The sequence below is a fragment of the Trachinotus anak genome, unplaced genomic scaffold, assembly GCF_046630095.1.
Source record: "Trachinotus anak isolate AG129_WGS33_773 ecotype Australia unplaced genomic scaffold, CSIRO_AGI_Tana_v1 ptg000013l, whole genome shotgun sequence".
Lineage (NCBI taxonomy): Eukaryota > Metazoa > Chordata > Actinopteri > Carangiformes > Carangidae > Trachinotus > Trachinotus anak.
Genome location: NW_027273864.1, coordinates 30341382 through 30362927, shown reverse-complemented (window position 1 = coordinate 30362927; position 21546 = coordinate 30341382). Strand labels below are relative to the sequence as shown.

Below are 21546 nucleotides of genomic sequence, written 5' to 3'. Positions count from 1 at the left end.
GATTCACAGAGTGTTTCCTCCGCTCCTTCCTCAAAGATACATGATGTGTGTTTAGGGGAAGCAGATATGAGTCACAAGATGTTCGTTTGCAACCGCACTAAAAAAAAAGCGGTTCGTGAATGAACCCGAGCCAACGGTAAGTACAGGGAGAGGAGGCTCACTGAGGCCACGCTGCGACTCCACAACTTCAAACACTCTCCAGCAGATCCACTTCCTCTGTGTGGACACTTTACTTATTCAGCACTGAGATGCTTTGAAAGACTTGTTTGATATTTCAGGAGGTCTAATTTGCTTCCCAAAAGCGGCTTTGCATCTTTTTTGAGAGTAAAGTCTTTTCTGAAGCAGACGGTTTGACTGGGAGAACGACCTGATTCAACCAGGCATCCTGCATTAGTGGCTCAGAATCTTTACTCAGCCAAACAATTTAACTGTGAGCAAACACAACTCTCTTCCTTTGACCTTATTCAACATCACGAGTTAACTCACAAGTTGAAGAACCGTAAACTCCATTAAACAAAAACAAGAACCAACCAGCTCCTCCAACCTGAGCGACCATCAACCCTCTGATACCCACCCAGCAGTGTCTCCTGAAATAGCGCCTCTATGCTGGCTGGTGTAGTGGACCTTGGTTGTTATGGTTACAACAAAAAACTTGCCGACTACATCAACAGCAGTGAACCTACCTTCGTTACCGTGGTTACTGTAATAACAGGCTTGGTTAGGTTTAGGAAAAGATGGTGATTCGGGTTGAAATATGTACTTACTCAACATTAGATGATCTTTGTTGTCATGGTTACAATAAAAACAGTGAACAGTCATGGATAATAGAAACAACATAAACTGCTCCTGTCACATGGGAATCGAACACCGCTCTCCTCGGTCATATTCATCCATCCACCCCAACCTCCTCCTGACGTGGACTCTGTCGCTCTTTGCTCCTGTCATCATTACTGCGACCACTAGATGTCGCCTAGCAACAGAACCTAACGATGGGTCATAGTAATGTAGCCCGTCTAACTTTAGGCGTTACTAGTTATTTGGTTTATAAATAAGAATAAACAAATAAGTTTAAAAAGGGTAAATTCATCGATAGAATAAATAGTATTTAAAAAGAGGTTAAAAGACTTTAATATTACTTGATACAATAAGTTTGGAATCTCATGTGTTTATTGTTTACCGACCTGTTAACCTGCCTGTTGGAGACGTTGTGATGATGTTTTATTTCTATACAGTAAGAGATTCACATGTATGATTTTGATTGGTTTATTTATGAGCCAATGACAGTCCAGATCAAAGGGCGAGAAGAGAAGGATGCTGGGATATAGAGGCAGAGACGATGGATGCGGAGAATGTACGCACTGACCATAGACTGTATATAAAAATGGACGTCGATGCCGGCTCCGGGAAAATGAAGCCAATGCGGAAGAGCCTTAAACCTGCATCTGTCTACTGACCACCAGGGGGCGACTCCACTGGCTGCACAAAGAAGTGTGATTGTATGGAAGTCTATGAGAAAATGACCCTACTTCTCACCTGGTTTATGACCCCAGTAAACGTTTTCATAACGAGTTTATGGTCTCAATCGCTAGTTTCACGTCTTCTTCAATACAACTTGATGTTCATTTTTAAAATTATAGTCCCATTTAATTTAAAACAGACGATGAAGTAGGGTATGCATTGGGGCGTGGCTAATGTATGATTGACACATTTTGGCTTGTCAATCAAGAGCATTCCCTTTTAACTATTAACTATTAAAAGTACTGTAACACTTCGTAATAAAGTTTACCTCGACTTATGGAAAATGACTTCGGATTCAGCAGCGCTGCGGAGCCGAAAGATTGATGCCGTTGTCAGGACGACAGTTTAGGTGGGCGGGCACAGTGACCTCAGGTCAGCTCCACCCCTCGCTCCTCCTCAGCTCCACCCTCTTCTCCAAATATGGTTTCTTCTGGTTTCAAAAAATCAAGATGGCGGCGGCCAAACTCGAGGCTTCAAAACGGCAGTTCGCCAACCAATGGGTGATGTCACGGTGGGTTGGCACTTGGCACCGATTGAGGAGGTTGTGTTTCTGTTTATAAGCCGTAAAGTGTAATATTTACAGTTTTATTTCCTCCTGCCATCAGAAGGGGGTGTGCGGCCGGGACTCTGTCACCTGCTGGGGGTTTTAATCAGCTCGGGCAGCTCATCGGGGAAGGTTGACCGTTTCTGCTGCGCCAGCGGCATCGCTCTGTGAGCGAGGCTCTGCGGCGCAACGAGCCGGACCAGGGGACGAGGGAGCCGGCCTGGTTGGAGCGGAGGACTGGGTCATCAGCTGCGGATCTGACTCCTCAGGTGTGTGTGGCTGACGCTGCTTCTGTCCTCCCACCCTGTCCCTGCGGTGCGGGACTGTAGCTCGACCACAGAGGCAGGTATTAATCACGAACCCTCACCAGCTGCAGGGCTGCAGCTCTGTGCTGGGAGGTGCAGGGACCACTGTTGGTACTGGATGAAACTTGTGGATGTTGTATTGATTTCTCCATGCGATTCTAAGTAAATAGTTCCTATATTTTTTAAACCTGGTGAATGCTTATTTTATTGATATATTGCCATTAAGTCAAGTGTGAGGGTGATAGTGTTTCAATTGATGCCAGTTTGGTATTTGGACTAAGGTAAAGTAATATACAGACTTATGGTAGAGACACCACTTTAATTAAAGAGCTCAGGTGAGCCCCCCCTGTTAAAGCCAGGAGGGCAAAGGGGCGCTACAGTAACCTGCTGACAGACCACCTGTGGGCTCGTTTGTTCCTGGAGGACAGTAAACCTGCTGGGGAATTCTTTCCGGACCAGGCCAGATGACTGTTGAACCAGTCAAGTCAAATAAGTGTGATTTTTAACGTCACTTCACTGAGGCATTTTTAACCTTTTCAGTGGCTGCACTCACCAACTCGTTCGTACTCGAATGGATGGAAGGAATAACCACACAGGAGACCTAACTGCTGCAGCCACTGGAAATAACTTCACTCTCATTTCGAAACATAAAGTGAGATTGAGCATATTCTTATTTAATTAAAATTGTTTTTAAAGAAATAGCAGTACAGCACACATACACAAAAATAAAAACCATGTAGTCTGATTAACCCTGGACATTTGATTGGGTCCTGACACCGTTCCCCTTTGATATGTCATGACATCAGTTTCGCCTCCTGGACCAACCTCGACCACACCAACACACCACCAAGTTCGTGAATCAGTGACCTTCAGTAACCCCAAACTGCTCGCGCCGCCTCTGTCGTCGTTAGCCTCCGCCACCCGAGCAGCAGTGAGCCCATCGAGTTGTGACGGGGGAGATGAGGTCGAGTCTGACCCTGAGGACACAAACTGCTTTAACTTCACTTCATTACAGTCTCACGGAGGTGAACGCTCTCGCACAAACATTAGCTTAATAAAGGGACGTGGCCCCTGCCCGAGGTCGGCCACGCAGATACTTTCTGCTGCAGCCGCCTCTGATTATGGATGAGGCCTTTAACACTGTGGCTTCAGCCCACACACTTGCAGATGCAGCATTGGGTAAATGGATGAAATGTGACATTCAGAGTCATAAAATAACAGTGTGAGCAGGTCACTGGGGTTAGAGAGACTTTAATATGAGACAATATGTCATGACAAGGAAAATATTCATCCAATTAAAGCACATGTCTTTAATTGCAGTATGCCCCTGTCTTCTCTTCTGTCTTCTCTGCTGCGTTTCCCAGATCTTGACTCTAGTTTCTGCCTATTCTAGCTCCATTTGTAATGCATTTTTGCAGGAACACATTTTTGGAAGCAGTTTTAGTTTATAATCTGTATTTTATTACATTTTCCTACTTAAAGAAATCGACAGAAATAAGTGGGGAAACAGAGAATGTAGACCCAACTTTCCTTGAAGGATGGAAAGAAACTGAAGCTGGATTTCTACACTGCAGTTCTCCTTATCGCATCCATAAGGTCATTCAGCCGTAATGAATTGAATATGAGGATGTGAAGGGTAAAAATAACATTATTCACTACACTGGCTGCTCTTCTAAGGAGTGTTAATCTTGTTTCCTATTTTGTTATAAAGAAACAAAGGCTTTTGACACTGTGGGAGCTGACAGACGATTTTATAATATTTTTATACTTACTTTTAACACAGAAAGTATTTCTCAGGAATCACCCAGTTTCATGTCCACCAGAAAACCAAAAACAGACTTCTATTGCTGCTCACAGGAGATGTGGTGTAACTCATTAAAGATCCCATATTTTACACTTCTCCTGTGTTTTATCTGAAGTGTCGATCTTCATCAGAAGATATATTTGTGGTTTTATGAAGTAGTGTAGTTTTAAATCTCCTCTCTCAGGCTTCTCTTTGGAGCTCAGTCAGCCAATCAGAGGAGCTATATAAAAATATAGCAGATTTCAGGTAAACACTCACAGAAACCAAATTCTGCAAGGATGGATGGTGGGTCCAGGTGGGCGGGGCTTGGGGCATGAAGGCTGCTTTGTTGTGACATCACAAAGTTCCAGAAGTCCTGACGGCTGGTTTTAAGGCTCAGTTTCTGAATACAGGCTGTGTGCATTTCTCTGTGGACTGAGGCTTTGATGCTTTCACAGTATTAATATAGAACCTAGACCTGCTTTATAATCACAAACACATGGACATCTACCTTTAGACTGTGTGGAGCTTTAAATTACTGCTGAATGTGGCTTCACACAGGCTTGGGCTGATATTTGATAATATCGAGCCTAGTTTAAATAGTAGCAGACTCTGTCTTGTTCTCCTTCAGCCCAGTATTTCCAGCATCTCTCCAGCTCCTCTGTACCTCAGCCACATATTTACAAAACTGTAAATTTCTAGTTCACTTTATTTGCACAGTGCAGCAGAAGCAGCCAGTGATAAAAACAAATGCACTGATTAAACGAATGGAAGGAAAAAGAACCAAAGAAAACAACAACAGACCCCGACAGTCTTTGTTTCCTCCCTCACATCTCTGGTGTTTGGCTCATTATTTGGCCCCATGTGGCCCCTGTGAGTCCTGCCCTCTGCTCCGCTCCCACTGATCAAACACAGCCAACTTCAACGTTTCTCTGTCCTACGTGAATTACGTTTCTAACAAGTCAGCACAGATGAGTACAGCAGGTGTAAGACAGAATCCAGCAGAATAAAGAAAACATTCTCATTTTAAAGCACTAACCTTGTCGAATCTTCCTGTCATAACAAATTGTGGGAAATTGTGGAGCAAATCTTTAGCTTGTTTGTTGGCTTATCTTGTGGCAAGCATACGCTCACCCACCTGTCACTCAAAGAGGCCACACCCTCAATTATGTACAATTTGAAGTCTTAATAAAACATAAAGAGTGAAAAGCCCCCCCCCCCGTACAGTTGTTCTAGAGATCAGAACAGTTTCTGTACCAGGCTGTAAACATGTTTGTTTCTGCTGTAAAGTTGGACATTTGAACATGGGAGTCTCTGGGGACTGACTCCCTGCTGGAGCCAGACTCTGGTGGTCATTAGAGGAACTGCAGCTTTCAGCTCTTCACTGTTGATGCTTCATGTTTCAGACCTGGAGGTTGAGGTTGGGACAGAGCAGTGAAGGGTGTGTTTGGTTCAGGGGCTGCAGGTGAGGGAAGGAGACTAATGTCTACCAAGGGAGGAGAAATGCGCCTTCCAGTAAATCCACAGCTCAGTGGGGACAGGACACCTGAAGCGCCCTCATACAGTCCCGCAGGCTTGTCAAGCTGTTGATGGTTCGTGTGAATAGGGACTGTGTTTAAGTTTTAAAAATCAATCCTGACATCTTCCTGGAATTTCTTCCCCCGTTTTTAAAAAATAAAAGCTGAGAATAATGAGCCCCATGTATCTTACCCAGCATGCTTCATTAACTGTGGCATAGCTCTCGTGTGTGTGTGTCCATGACCCTAATTAAGTCTAGCAGAACTCAGTAGGAATTCATTATTTCTGTGCGTGCAGATTCATATGCTTGTGTGCCTGTGTGTGTGCAGCTATGGGATCCTTATTAACTGTGGCAGAGCTTTTTCAGCATGCATGCACCTATTTGTGTGTGTGTGTGTGTGTGTATGTGTGTGTGTGTTGTGCATGTGGACAAACAGGGCTGTACTACTGTTCACATTTGAGGGAGAAAAAAGTTAAATAGACAAGAAATGAGGATAGAAGAAAAAGGGAATGTTAAGAGGGCACAAGGGAAGAAAACAGAGGGAAAGAGACAGAGAGGGAACATGAAACATCTGCTTTATCTTCATGCTCAGGCTGTGATTTGTAGAAAACAAATATGTTCTGTTACATGTCCCATATTTGACACTTTTACTGTGTTTTATTTGAAGTGTTGATATCCATAAGAAGATATATTTGTGGTTTTAAGCTTTAGTAACAACAAGCTGGAAGAGAGTCTCAGACCCTCTCTTCTGATTGGCCGACTGTTTTCTGAGTGATCCAGTAAAATATAGCAGATTTTAGGACTTGGGGTGTGGCTGAGGGTGATGACTGAATCACAAACACATGGACATCTACCTTTAGACTGTATGAGATCTTTAATATGTTATTCAAAGCAGCATCTAGAAAACATTTTCTGGATCCTTTGATAATGTTGTTTTCGACAGTATTTACTCTGTGTCCATCTGGAAACAGAGGCCCTCATTTGAAGACAGAAGAAGAAGAAGAAGGAACAACCTGAACTTCAAATCAGAACTCAGGCAAAAGTAAAATTATTCAAATTATTCATGTGTCCTAGTCGTGGCCCGTTAGAAGATTTGATTCACTTCATCATAACTGCGCTCAGAGCCCTCATCTCATCTGCAGCATCGCACCTTCAAATCAGCAGATCTTTAATCCATTATTCACAGTCCGTGGAAATCTCAAATCAAGACAGAGCTTATTTAAAAACTTAGACATTTTTTTGACCCATGTCTCTGCTGTCTGTTCTATGGCAGGGACAAAAAAAACCAACACATTTAATTCCTTTACAATACAGATGATCCAGCCTAATTGATATCATCTTATCCTTTTTGGAAGGCTTGAATTAACATATCCAACGCAAACAAATACGGTGAAAAGTTTGATAGAGCATTGAAGGAAAAAAGACACAAAAAGAAAACATGAGGAGGGAGAGGATTAAGTCCTTAATCTTTAATGTTTCCTGGGGGTTAATCGCAGACTCTGCTTGTTAAATGATGAGCCGGTATTGAAGGTAGAAGCGGACTTGTAGAGCTGAATGATTCTTCTGAAGCGTCTTCGCTGCGAGGCCTCGTTCCTTCAGATGTTACTGTAGCTGTTCAATAAGACAGCATGTGGTCTTCAGAGCCTCCAGGCGACGATGTGGAGAAGCAGAGGAACCTCGCATTACTGAGCCTGTCCATCAGTGTCCATGTAATCTTCAGTACGGCACCAAACATCGACGTGTTTACTCACTGGGAGTCACAACAACTTAACACGTATTAAAGTCGCTATAGGGAGATCAGGAAACTACCAGGATTTGAAAATAAAAGAAGCATGGTCTATATTTTAAATGACAGACAGAATGATGGTCGTGTCTGTGTCTTTGCATTGTGTCGATGCAGCAGAGAACGGGACGAGTTGTTGTCTGGTGACGGGGATCTTGTTGTTTGTTGGTGCCCTGGGCAAAAAAGGGCAGGGGGCTCCTCCAATCAGTGTTCATCTCACTTATACAGTAAATAATCTTACACTAATGAAAAATCAAAATCAACAAACAAATGGACAAAATCCCTTAAGTCCAAATGTTCACATTAGTAGATTTTCAAACTATGAATATACGGATCATAGAAAACCTTGTAAATTTCAAACTATACATCCAGAGAACAAAATATACTAACATACATATATACAAACTATAGATCCAGAAATTACTAAAATAACTTTTAAACCACAATTTAAGGGCAGAACTAAAATAATTGCAACATTGCTTCTGAGATGTCACTGAAAATGGTCCAAGGAATGACATGGGGCCCCTTTATGGGGGCTTCCTACTGAGACGTCATTGGAAATCACCCACTGTTTGGTTAAGAGGGAGGGAGCCACATTTTGAGACATTGCTGTGGCGTATGTTGTAAGTTTGTCAGCCCTCGGGAGCCCCCTAACAGCCTGGGGCCCCAAGCAGTAGCCGCCTTTCCTGTTCATACACACACACACACACATGTATGAATTTCCCAAATTGCATGATGAGTCATGAGCGTCACTCTGAGCTACACCTGTGTTTATTAACAAGAGGCTGCCCAATTAGATTATAACCGCTTGTCCAATTAGATTTCACCAGGGGTTCTTGATTGTCCAATAAAATTAAACCCCTGACTGACTGAGTGGCTGTGCAGGAAGTTGTGAGGAGCTGGGAAGTGTCAGTGTAAATTAGTCCTGTTTGCTCTGTGTACGTGTCTGTGTGTGTAGGTGTGTGTGTGTGTGTGTGTGTGTGAGATGAACACTTGGTCTGCTGTATCCAGCATTGGCTGTGGTTCGATTTAATCAACCTGACACGCCAGGTGGGCCGGAGTTAATCACCCTGACCTGACCTGGAGAAAAAAAGTGGTCCCCAGCCGTGGGTGTATTCGATTTGAGTTTATCATGCTAAACAAGGTGGTGAGAAGAGAGAGAGAGAGAGAGAGAGATGATATCGAGGGTAAGGGGAAAATAGCAGAACATATTGTGCCAGATAAACATTGACAAATTCCAGATGATATTCTTATGACTGTGCAAGTGGAAAAAAATACTGCCTCCACATCAGCTGCTCACTTCTCCTGAATCATGTCGTGACTCATTCAGTGCCCTGTGTGGTACAGGAAGACACTAACTGCAACAACCTTCAGAGGTAGAGGGAGAGCACACGAGTCCACTGGCACCAGAAAGGCCAAAGCGTTCACGTTTCCCCATTAAGGCTGGAAAATCTATCAGCTGAGGGCGATAAACGGAAATGTCAACTATCTCATTGCCTTGGTTGAAAAACCTAACAGCTCTGGTTCACACAGACAGAAGGTTAGAAACTGACACAGCAAACACAGCAGACATCATCCTCCAGTGTTTATAATGCTGATGCAAGAAGTCATGATGCAGCAGCATCGTGTCCGGTATCGAAGTTTCACACACAGACCTGAGGTGTTCGTGTTGTATCTCAGACCGAGCTCAACCACCAGGATCCATGGGTGGATAGATCTGTTGCACTTTCTGGCTCCACATTAAAACATCACAGGTGAGTGCAGCCAGGTGTTGTCGTTTCTTTTTATGATGGCTTATGTCACACAGTAGGATGTGGATGATGCCTGCCGTGTCCAAGATGGGAAGCAAGTTTTTTTCATTAAATAAATGTATGTAATGTTGAATTATATCACGATTATACCATACGTCATGATATTTGGGCTCGACTGTATCAAGAAAGTATTTTGAGTAACCACACATGCATGTTTTTTTTTTCAACCCTCAGATACATAGTGTCTCCTGAAACCACGCCCCTACAGTGGCAGGCATACCAGACCTCAGTTGTCATGGTTACAGTAATAAACATACAAACTGTACCAAGAGCCGTGTACCAATCTTTATCGCCATGGTTACTACAATAACAGTCATGGCTTGGTTAGGTTCAGGAAAAGATGGTGATTTGGGTTAAAATAAGTACTTCCTCAACATCAGACGATCTTTGTTGTCATGGTTACAATGATAAAAGTGAGCAGTCATGGATAATAGAAACAACATAAACTGCTCCTGTCACATGGGAATTGAACACCGCTCTCCTGGGTCATATTCATCCATCCACCCCAACCTCCTCTTGACGTGGACTTTGTCGCTCTATAAACTACGTCACCGCACTTTTCCCTTTGCTCCTGTCATCATTACTACGACCACTAGATGTCGCCTAGCAACAAAACCTGACTATGGGTCATAGTAACCTGCTGACAGACGACCTGTGTGGCTGTGACAGGAAGACACACTTGACAGTCATTGAATATCAACTTTCTGTGTGGCTGATTTTGTGAAGGACATTTTCTTCACTTTCAGTGTTTGAGGCCATAACAACCTTCAGTGTTTCGCTGTCTGGCTTCTATTGTGACTGACGGTGTCTAAATGGAGCCACTGTTATCCTCCATAGCTGAGGTACCCAAGATTTCATAGATAAAGAGGTAGAAGGAAAACATAAACTTAGAAGATATCGTTCAAATCTAGTTCGTGTCAAGGATGAGCTAAGTAGGTGAAAGGACAAGACACATGTAATATTGATTAGGAAAGAACATGTGACAGTGTGGATTTGTGTCCAATAGCAACTTCACACGGGAATGTTTAGACTATGGTTTAGCCTTATTTGGAGTAAGGTGTAGTAAATGTTGGAACTGCGTGAGACAAGACGTCTTCAGACATTGGTGTGGCACTGCTCTGGTTCACATGCTGGCTTACAGCTTGCAATAAAAGCACTTCTGCCTAAGACATTGTGTCTTCATCAGCTCAAAAGAATTTCCGTCACAGATTTCACCTCATCAAACCACAATGAAAAGCTCATGTTGACAGCGCATGTACATATAGTTAAAACAATAATGCACATTATGTATTTGTTTTCATTTTGAAAAAAGCAAAAAAAAAAAACATGAAATAAACAACATTGGACCGCTTCACCATGCAGCTCTCTGTCTGTGCAAACCTTTACATTTACATATGGCTCATCACATCGCTCTGGTGTGAAACACCTTGGGGAAAGACAAGCATGTTTGACTACATGAAATAAACATGAGGCGCGATCGTTGTATCTCATCTTGAAACCGATGTGTCAGCCATATTGAAACTTAGCCATGTCTGAAAGAACAGGTCAGCATCAGGACCAGCCAGAAACCTTCCTCTGTGGAAACATGAGCAGCAGGAAAGAGGAGAGATGAGGACTGTGTTTGACTGTGTTGCTTTGAATACAGTTGAGTACAGCAAACATTGTTGGCTGACAGTGAGAGATGCCTGTGACTGACATATATATCATATATAATTTTATGATTCACTCTGTATGTTGCTGCATGAACCTGACAGACGATGGAGTGATAATGACGTTGACATGAACAGGTTAGTCCGCCCGTTGTGAAAGCTGAAGACTACTGCCAGTCTACATGTTGCTGATGAAGGCTGATCGTAATGAGGCAAAGCAGGAGGCGTGTGTGTGGTGTCCGAGGATGAGAGGAATGAATGTTGAAGGCAAAATGAAAATACTCATGAACCTATTTAAGTCAGTTACCCAGACACTGCCTGCCTGGAGCTGATGCACAATTTAAAGCCTGATTAGACAGATTATGGATTAAGAAGTAAAGGCTTTGTTGAAGAGAATTTACCTGAGATGCGACACTGAATCATCTGGTTTTTTTTTTTGTTGTGATTTGTTGCTTCATAACTGTGATGTTTCACTGCTGGAAAAGAGACAGATTGAAATGTCTAAAAAGGCAAAATGATTTTCTTCATAGTTGTGAAGAACACTGGTTTGGTTCTGTTTGTTTTTTCATTCACCATGTCTTGCTTACTGTGTGAATGAATGAATGAATTAATGTGATTCATAGTTTCTTGCAGGTTTGTGTTTGACCAATCAGTGATGTTCTCAAAGTACTGCCCTTAGAGTAGGGAATAGGACCTATGGGCAGGGATCCTCAGGTTCCGGAAATTTCCTGTGACAAAGGCCGAGGCTGTCCTGTAAAAAACAGCCCACAGGTCATCTGTCAGCAGATTACTATGACCCATCATTAGGTCCTGTTGCTAGGCGACATCTAGTGGTTGTAGTAATGATGACAGGAGCAAAGGGAAAAGTGCGGTGACGTAGTTTATAGAGCGTCAAAGTCCACGTCAGGAGGAGGTTGGGGTGGATGGATGAATATGACCCAGGAGAGCAGTGTTCGATTCCCATGTGACAGTAGCAGTTTATGTTGTTTCTATTATCCATGACCATTTGCTGTTATTATTGTTACCATGACAACAAAGATCGTCTGATGTTAAGGAAGTACTTATTTTAACCCAAATCAATCAAATCAATTTTCCTAAACCTAACCAAGACGTGACTGTTAGTAACCAAGGAAATGAAGGTAGACATGGCAATCTTGGTACAGTCCGGATGTTTATTTTTGGAACCATGAGAACCGAGGTCTGATACACCTGCCAGAGAGGTTTGGATTTCATCACAGTCATGAGAGATCCAGGAGGTTCCTTTTGAAGCCACTGGAACCTATTTATGTTATTATGAGCTGTTGTACCTTTTGGCTGCCATTTTTCTTTTTGCTTTCCACATCTCAGACAAACTAAATCCTGCAAGGTTGGATGGTGGGTCCAGGTGGGCGGGGTTTTGGGCATGGCTGAGAGCGGTGACTGCTTTGTTGTGACATCACAAAGTTCCAGAAGTCCTGACGGCCGGTTTTAAGGCTCAGTTTCTGAATACAGGCTGTGTGCATTTCTCTGTGGACTGAGGTTTTTGATACTTTCACAGTATTAATATAGAACCTAGACCTGCTTTATAATCACAAACACATGGACATCTACCTTAGACTATATGGGGCCTTTAAATCTCCCCTTAAATGCAAAGAGAAAAGCACTAAATATCAGTTTTGAGACAGCATCTACCCGCTATATGTACCCACACTGAAGACAACTACAGCATGTTTGCTAAACATTTTTTCATCAAACTTTTTTTTATTGTCTTGTCTTGTGATGAGTAATAATTCAGAGAAATGGTCCTGAGCTATGTCCAACACAATTCCAGGGTCTGAGAGAGAGAGAGAGAGAGAGAGAGAGAGAGAGAGAGAGAGAGAGAGAGAGAACCATCAATTTGAAGTGTGCAGTTGGAGGTCATGCTCTCCTCCAGCAGATGAGAGATGAAAATAACACAGCAGGAGTCAGAGCCAGCAGACGTCTACATCCTTTCTCTCAGAGGATCGCTCACTTCAGATGCTTCACTGTTGACACAGGAAAAGATGAAAAGACCTTTTCCCTCAGATGGAGGAAACTGTTGACATTTCTCTTGGTGACTGTTTCCACAGAACCAGGGGCAAGGTGAGATTCTCAGATGAAATCCTTTGGCATTAATTGAAAAAAACTGAGGAAATTAGCCAATGGAATTGAAAACGACTCAAACTGGAGACACAGTGAAGAATAAATAAATGAATTGCATCATAAAGGATAAATAAGTGATGAATTTTGTTGGTTTCACATTTTGTCTGTCAGTCAAAAAAACATGCTCACACCACTGCGGGTGGACACAACAACACGGGCATCTGTACAGTCTAATGCAACCTAATGCAACATCCCTGCAATAAACACTAACTCTGAGGCCTATAATGGTTTTATTAAGGCTGAGTCATTGAAATTAGCTGCTGGTGGTTTTGGATTAAAATATGATGTAAGAAAAATTCTTTACAGCATAATGCGAAACAATTATAAGGCATTTATGTTATTTAGGCCAAATGGTGGGTAAAATAAGGGAAATTCTGTCACGGCTGATGGAGGTAGCACAGACAGAGGACCCAAATGCAGACTCAAAAGGAAGGCAGATTCAGTGAAGAAACTTTGGTGGAAAAAAGGCTCACAGGCAGACGAGATGACAAACAGCAGGAACGAGCAACAGAATGATACATGCTGGGAGCAGGAGCATAGGGAAGCAAAAGGGGACATAAGCAGGAACATAAGGAGATAATCGGACAAAGATTCTGTGAAAAAGGCAGGTTTCAATAGTGGTTTGGATGTGAGGGAACTGGGTTCAGGTGTGTGCCTGGGGAGGGAAGCTCAGGTGGCTGGGGGCTGAACACAGTTGGAGCCAGATGCTTCTGTCCAGGCAGACAGGTAGAGGCAAATGGGGTGATGACCCCCGAGGCCAGACAGACAAATGGAACTGGTCTGGTGGGCTTCATGAAAGGCAGAGAAGAAGGCAGAACTACTTCAGCAGGTGGTGATGATGGCGGGATCCTTCTGAGGCCAAGCAGGAGGCCAGCGGCATAGGTGGGTCTCCTCTGGATGCAGAGCAGGGTACTGGGGTCCACACAGGTGGCCAGAGACAGTGGACCCAGATGGGTTGACAGATGAAGCTGAGAACCCGACACAACTGAGGCTGGTAACTGGAGCACTGGGATAGAAGGCTGATGATCTGGTTGGTCGTTGAGATGGCGGCTGACTGATGGTCTGGGAGGTCTGGTAGTGTATCAGTAGGACAGTTGACTGGGAACCTGGCAGGGTGTTGGCAGAGGCAGCTGGAAACTAGGAGCAGACCTGACGTTGGCCAACTCATGAACAGACTTAGGAACCGGCTCGACATTGGCTTGGACCCCCGCGACTCAGGAACAGGCTGTCACATATCACATGATCTTCTTCAGCAAATGGACCTGGTTTGAGCGTCATCACATGACAGTGTGAATAATATCAAAGTCACAGCATCAACTGAGAGGGGTTTAAAGCCTTCGACCAGGGATCAGTGTCCAAACAAGGAAAGGTTGAGGAGACCATTCACATCAGATACCAGAGACCATCCTTGAATAGAAACATGGGTAATGATCCCATATAAGACTGCACTGGAGATACACACACAGGTCATGTGATTACACCTGAGCTTCCCTCGTTAAAAAAAACAAAACAAAAAAAGAAAAACATGAGATGCAGCTGAAAGTTCCAAAAGCATCTAAGTGGACCCTGAGTTTGCATAATTTTGTCTCGAAGGTCATGAATAATTATCAATAAGAGATCAAATAAAGGTAAAATGATATGTATTGAGGTTAGCAACAGCAACAGATTTTGGCAGTTAGACCTCATCAAAGTGAAGCATTAACTTAAGCCAAAGCCTCATGTCAGTTCTCATACCTGATCTAATCTGTTTTGACCATCAAATTCCTACCAGTCTTCTAATGTTGATCCTCAGATATGGTGTCAGTCAGGCTGATAACACTGAGTCCACAGTCTTCAAGTTCTCATGTCACCCCTTAGAGAAGTGGTCTCTATCAGCTAAATCTAGAATCAGCTTCTGCAGTGTTACTGTTTCAGTGGCTGGCAGAAGAAATTCAGTCGAGCAGGAAGGTGATGAAAAGACCCACAGGCACAATACAATACAAAAAGGTCCCACAAGATTATATGAAATTAGCAAACAGTCGAGGCACAGACTTTGTGTGGTGGACAGTTATATTGTGAGCGTTTTGCACCAGGGGAGGACTGTGTGAAAGCAGCACAAACTGTAAGTTCCTCCCCAGACATGTTTCAAATTCTGCAAAAAACCTCAGCTAGTATTAATATTTTGATGGTTTTCACACATAAGAAAACTGGTCTAAAGCTCATCTACTCTGACTTCCTCAATGAGAATCCTGGATCAGGCCTTGGCCCCGCCCACCACTGCTTGCTCCAGGTGTCCAGGTGAAAGAGCAGAGAGTGTGAGGATGGTTAGAGGAGGAAACATCAGAGAGACTCAGCCTCATGTTGGAGCCTCAGTCAGACCCAGACTCAGATGAGGAGTCTGTTGAGACCAGAATCAGAGACTAGCAGGCGGATCAGAACCGTTAGCATAGTTAGCATCTTTTATTTGTTTATGTTGTTTGTTAACTTGTAACTGGCAGTGGCTGACACAGTGTTAGTGGTTGTGCTAATGCCAAGGTCTCAGGTTTATTTAGCCCCCCTCACTACAAGTTGACAGGATGGAGTACTACTGGAGTACACAGTACTTAGTCATGGTATTGACTGATTATTTCAAAACCGTCATATGCTCGTTAAAAAGGTTAGACTTGATTTTCACCAGAGGGGTCTTTAAAATCATGTCAGATAAGGGTTAAGTTCAGGCATGTAAACAACCTGAGAAAAGTTTAAGGACCAAAACTTATCTCAGAAAAACAGGAAAAGTTCTGCCTCCACTCTTTATTGACTTTCCCAGTTGAGCCATCCTTAGTAATTTAAAACCAGCTATCAGTGTGGATGTGATATTAATTGCTATACAGTGCATCGATAACCTCAAGTGGATTGTTGAGTATCTTTAAAATGTATTGGGTTTATATTGTCACACATTTACCATTTTGCAGCCAAAGATAGATATTCCTGTAAAACATCTTGCTTTTACACATTGCACAGTCCATCATTTTTCAATGTGCTGCTGCTGTGCAACAGAGGATACCTCATCAAAACATCCTGTGGTAGCTTTTCCATCCGTGTTCTCCTCACACCTCAGATGTTTCACCACTGACACGTGGAGACATAAAAAGATTTTTTTCCCGGGACACAAACTTGTGAAACTTTCTCCCAGTGACAGTTTCTGTAGTCGAGCGCTGAAGATCCTCCACATGTGAAAGACAGAAGCCTGGTGACTATAGTCTTATTTCAACCTTTGTGTTGCCCTGGCAGTGTTGACAGGAAACACCTACTTTGTAGTTTCAGCTGCCTGGTGCGGCTGCAGCCTTCCACTGTTTGACAGCTCTGAGGATGAAAAACTCTGTTTCTACCAATGAGCAGGTAACAAACAAGTCTGCAGATACAGACACAGATCATTCCTCTTCTGCAGTGGACTGATGGTAGTTTGTCTCTGGATAAACTGTGACCTCCAGACTCATTGGTGACAGGCATGTTAAGGGACTACAAGAGTGTGAGAACTCACTAAATCCTGTGTAAAGTTGTAGTTGTGGTGTTTAAAGGAGCTATTTGTAAAGTTTGCTGTTGCTGCACAGCTAACTTTAGCATTAACAGTTGTTTACTCGCCAGTCTGGAAGAAGCCTGAGGTCAGCATCAAACTTCATCCTCTTTCTATCAAAACTTTTCTTTCACTGAACTTAGCATGCTAGCCAGACTGTCTAATCACTTTCCGATAGCGAGTCACTATAACGTCCAGTCTGCCCTGAAGACGCAGCTGCTCTGAGGCCATATTATAACCTCTTGTATTGTAAACGCAATGATGGCTGAAGTTCTTGGAAAGTGACAATCATGCAGAATGCAGCTGCGAGGACGGCCACTGGTACTAAAACGTGAGCACATCACCACAGTCTTAGCCTCTCTACTGGCTCTCTATTCAGTCTGGAGTTCAGTTTAAGACCATGCTGATTATTGTTAAGGCTCTTAATGACCAGGCCCAACCTCACATCACATACCTTATTCATTGGCACTCAGCTCCTGGATCTCTTAGGCAATGCTCGTCCCTCTTGTATGTCCAAAGATCATGACTAAAACTAAAAGGTGACAGATCCTCTGCTGTTTCTGCTTCGAACTATAGAACCAGTTGCCATTAGATAAATTTCGACTGAAGATTAATTTTTATTCTTTTTTTTTTTATACCTTTCAGTCTGTTGTCATGTTCATACTTGTGTATTTGCTCCTTGTCGTTTTCTTGTTTTTGTTAGGATGTTTGTATGTTTCTCTATGCAGTACATTTGGTATGTTTTCCTTGTGTTTTACTTGTATTATCCATGTGCTTTTATTTATTTTAATTGTCCTTTGTACAGCACTTTGGGCAGCTCAGGCTGTGTTTAAATGTGCACTAGAAACAAAGTTGACTTGACTTGACTATATAATGGGAAATTGCTACTGTAAAATCTCCAGGGTTGTTGTCTGTTAAAAAAATCTACATTAAGGTCTTCAGTTCACCCCAGAGCCTCTCGTTGTGCAGAAGTTCAAAGCCCTTGTTGACTCAATAGGAGTTTGAATGTTGGGGTTAAGTCTGTGTGTGTGTGTGTGTGTGTGTGTCTGTTGTTGTGATGGACTGGCAACCTGTCCAGGGTATATCCTCGCCTTCTGCCCAGTGCTTGTTTGCATATTGTGGTTTGGAGTCGAGGATGCTGCAGACAGACAGCGGAGAAGTTTGTCTCTGTCCGTGGTGCTGAAGTTCAGTATTCAGTCCTATAGGTCGTATCTGTTATTTGAAATTCCAGACTTGAGCAAAATTTGTTGGTTGGTAAAGTGGCTCAATTCAAATTCAGCTTCTACCTCCCACCCACAAGATGCAGTCACAGTAGTCTTAGCTACATGTTTGTCTGCCCATGTATTGACCTTATAAAGCATGGAGTGTGTGTCTGGAAGCATGGCAGCTAAACTGTTCGCACTGTTGCCTCATAGAAAGGAACTGTTTGGATTGATTTTGTGTAAATGTGCTGCTTTTGAGTGCATTAAGGCAGCAGTGGACTCAAAAAGGAATAACATTTGGCATATTCCCAGACTTCTCGAACGTAGCACTGCAGGCTAGTGAAGCACCAGTATACTCACTGCAACTCTGTTTAAAATAATCCATAACACATCAAAGTGCTTCCAAGCAACAACTCCCACAACTCAAAGTGGCCTCAAAACATATAAAACCTGTACAGTGCAATAACTACTGGAGAGCAATACATTTTTTTTTTGTGTTGGCTCCGCTTCAGTAGTTCAGGATCTAAAATGAAACACTGAGGAGCTGCTGACTCTGAGCTTTAAGGGAGTTTGGGGGCTTTCTCATCCATAATGGCTGAACAATGTAGGGCCTCTACTCCCCCTTTCACCCCTGAGGATATGTGTAAGAAGCGTTGCAGTTTCCACAGCTTGTCTGATGTGGATGTAAACACACCTAGATTAGAACTGCAAGTCAGCACTTCAGCCTCATAGTCAAATACAACCTTCCCCAAAACAGTGTGACTGCTCTCCTGTTTTGGAGATTTCTCAGCTGCAGATTAATTTATAATCTCAAATGAAATGTTTCATGTTTACCTAAACAGCCTCTGCACAATGAGGTGTTCAAAGACACATCTGGTGCATTGCTTTTAGTTGCAAATCCAGTATTTTGACTGCAAGAGGACACCAGGCCCTGTGATATTGACCTGTGCAGGATGTTCCTTTGCCTTTTTGCTCCATGCATGCTTGGTTGGACTCCAGCCCTCAGCGCCCACCCCCACTCTGAACAAGGATTATTAAGAAAGCATGATGACTGGATGGATGGGACAGGTCTGTGTGTGCAGGAAAGAGAGTGTGTCTTGGTTTCATGTCACTTCAAGTGACACTGGTCACCTCGTGATTTACGAACCGGCAGGGGAGCCAAGAAATAAGTCATGATCTGCTGGGTTTCAGTGTTGGAAGCTTTCATCTTTGGCTACACTTTTTCACTTTTACACTCACATGCACACACACACACACACACACACACACACACACTCATACAAGCCCACTAGACACAGAGACTCTGAAGAGAAAAAAAAAACTAGGGCATCAAAAGTCCCGAAGGCTTTGAGCTACAATTTTTTTGCATAATCAGAGAGAAACTGCGAGGAGGGAGAGGGGGAGAGAGAGAGAATGCTGTAATTAAATTAGTGCATAAAGAAAATGAGGAGGAGAACATGTGAAAACACGGATATCAGCTCTGTCAGAACAGACCCAGACTGGAGACACCAGACTGAGAACAGACCTGATTAAAGCTGATTATAGAGACGACCTTTTATCCCTGTTGTCTTCTGAAGAGTGTTTAACACACACACACACACACACACACACACACACACACACACACAGCCTACAGTTCAGCTGGTGTCAACAGGGAAGAAGCCCCCATGAGAGAGTAAACTGAGAAAGAGAGGGAGGGTGAGACACAGAGAGCGAGAGAGAGGAAGAGAGAGAGGAGAGAGAGAGAGAGGAGAGAGAGAGAGGAGAGAGAGGTGCAAGCAGACAGAAGTTCTTCCTCCCTCTTCCTCCTCCGCTCTTCCATGAGGATAGAGTTTTCCATCCAGTCTGGAGCCGGTTTGGGGGAAAATGCTTTTTCTTCAGGCCATATTGAAGAGAAGGCTTCTGCAGAAAGGTAAAAAAGGGACAATAATATTCCTCTCTTTTCCTTGTGTTTCTGATTTGTTTGAACGTTTTCCGCTGATCGCTGCAGCTCTGAGCTGCTGTCCGCGCTCACCGATCACCGTCTGATGGATTCCTCTGGGAGGCGACACTTGATGAGGGTGTTTTGGCGGGCTGCAGCCAGCTGCATGTTCTGCTGTCAGACGTGTGTTTGTCACTTTCCGGTGGTGTGTGTGTGAGTGTGTGTGTGTGACCGGTGAGGTTAATGTCCCCCTCCCTCCACAGATACACACTAACTAATGAAGCAGATTCAATTCTGCTTCATAACGTTTCTCTGGGCTGAGGACTGTGAGTGTGTGCGTCGCACTGACAGTGGATCAGTCACTTTCCTGTCAGATGCTCTGTTACGCTGCACAGTGAGTTCACAATAAGCCGCTTTAATGTTTTTATTCTTAGTCCTTTAATAATAAAATTATAATGAGCTTCTGCGCTAAATGCTGTTTGTAATAATTTTTGTTTTGTTCATATTTTTGCGGGTCTTTGTCATGAATTACCAGATACCAGTTAATGAAATTGATTATTGATTATGAAAGTTACACTGTAATATTTACATATTCGGCACCTCAAGGTTTTGTCCACAAAAGTTATTAAACAGCGATTGATCATGTGTTTTTATCTGTGATGTTATTGTGCTCATAACGCTGATTGTTATCTGTGCGCATGTGTCAGTGAGAGAGAGGCAGGGACGTGCGGTGTCTCTCTCTCTCCGTCTCCTGCTGATTTATTTATGAATTTAGGGATCTGTGGCTTTGAAGTTCAGCCTGGAGACGCAGTTGGGAAAAAAGAGGCAAACGGGGACAAAACGCCGCCTGTCGGCGCGTCGGGGCGCAGTGCGGCGCGCCCGGGGACCACCACCACAGTCTGAACACCCGGAGGTTGTGCGAGCTGAAGTTGCCTTTAATGCCGCGCCGCGTTGGGAATAAACGGAGCTGTGTATGAAAGTGTCACAGCTCCATCTCTTCAACGCGTTTAAAAAGTTCAGTGTCTCACTAACTAGAAACCAGAGAAACTTTAAAGAACAAACCTGGTGTTTTACTGCAGCGGGTCAGTGACCTCCACAGTCACTGCTCAGTGCAGCACACAGCTCACAGCTCACACACTGTGTATGAGATGTGTGAGTCAATTTTGTGACATTTATGAGATGCAGTCTTCCAGATTTATTGAGGAGAGCACAGTCCAGTACCAAGGAGCAGTGACATTATAATGAAAAGGTCAAAGTTCAAAGCCACGCAGCCATGACTGCATGCAGAGTTAAAACTGCAGGTCTGCAGAGACAGAGGTGAGCTGTGGATGATGCTCTGTGTCACAATGTGTTGATCATGTATTGATCATCTGAAGTTTTGAAACAGTTCTTACAACCATGATCTTATATAGATAAAGCTCCACACACCTGGTGTGTGACAGTTAATCTCTCTGGGATGTATTTTAATCACTGACAGTCAGACAGGACAGCAAAGGTCCTGTCTGAACTGTGATGTCATAGACGATTAAACCATGTAGAGACATTCCTGTACTTCCCTCTCGCTACAAAGAGGTCAGAGGTCAGGTCAGCTGTTTCGGTGTCCTCCTTGCATCTATTTTCTCATCATCACCATCCCGTAAAACTATTCCTGTGTTCAGTCTCAAAACACGTCAAGTCCCTGCAGTCGTCATGAAAAGAGCCAGTATCAGTGCACCCTGTTGTAACGCTGCAGGGCTACAGGTTCCCTGTGATGTTCTTTTCCCACCCAGTCACCGTCTCTGTGAAGCTCAATAACTTTGTTTCGCCTGTGAAGACA

At 43.5% G+C, this 21546-nt stretch overlaps 1 protein-coding gene and 1 long non-coding RNA gene across 3 annotated transcripts in view; both read left to right on the top strand.

Moving 5' to 3' along the window:
- Positions 1-21546, top strand: part of LOC139630742 (glutamate receptor-interacting protein 2-like) — a 160150-nt gene that overhangs the window by 59686 nt on the left and 78918 nt on the right. The gene's annotated exons all lie outside the window — the stretch shown is intronic.
- LOC139630744 (uncharacterized) lies at positions 1952-6474 on the top strand. Of its 2 annotated transcripts, XR_011693213.1 has the most exons (4): positions 1952-2029; positions 2124-2331; positions 2908-3019; positions 3174-6474. It is a non-coding gene; the product is annotated as an uncharacterized lncRNA (long non-coding RNA). The 2 variants fall into 2 exon arrangements; XR_011693212.1 differs by lacking the exon at positions 1952-2029 and having other exon boundaries at positions 2036-2331.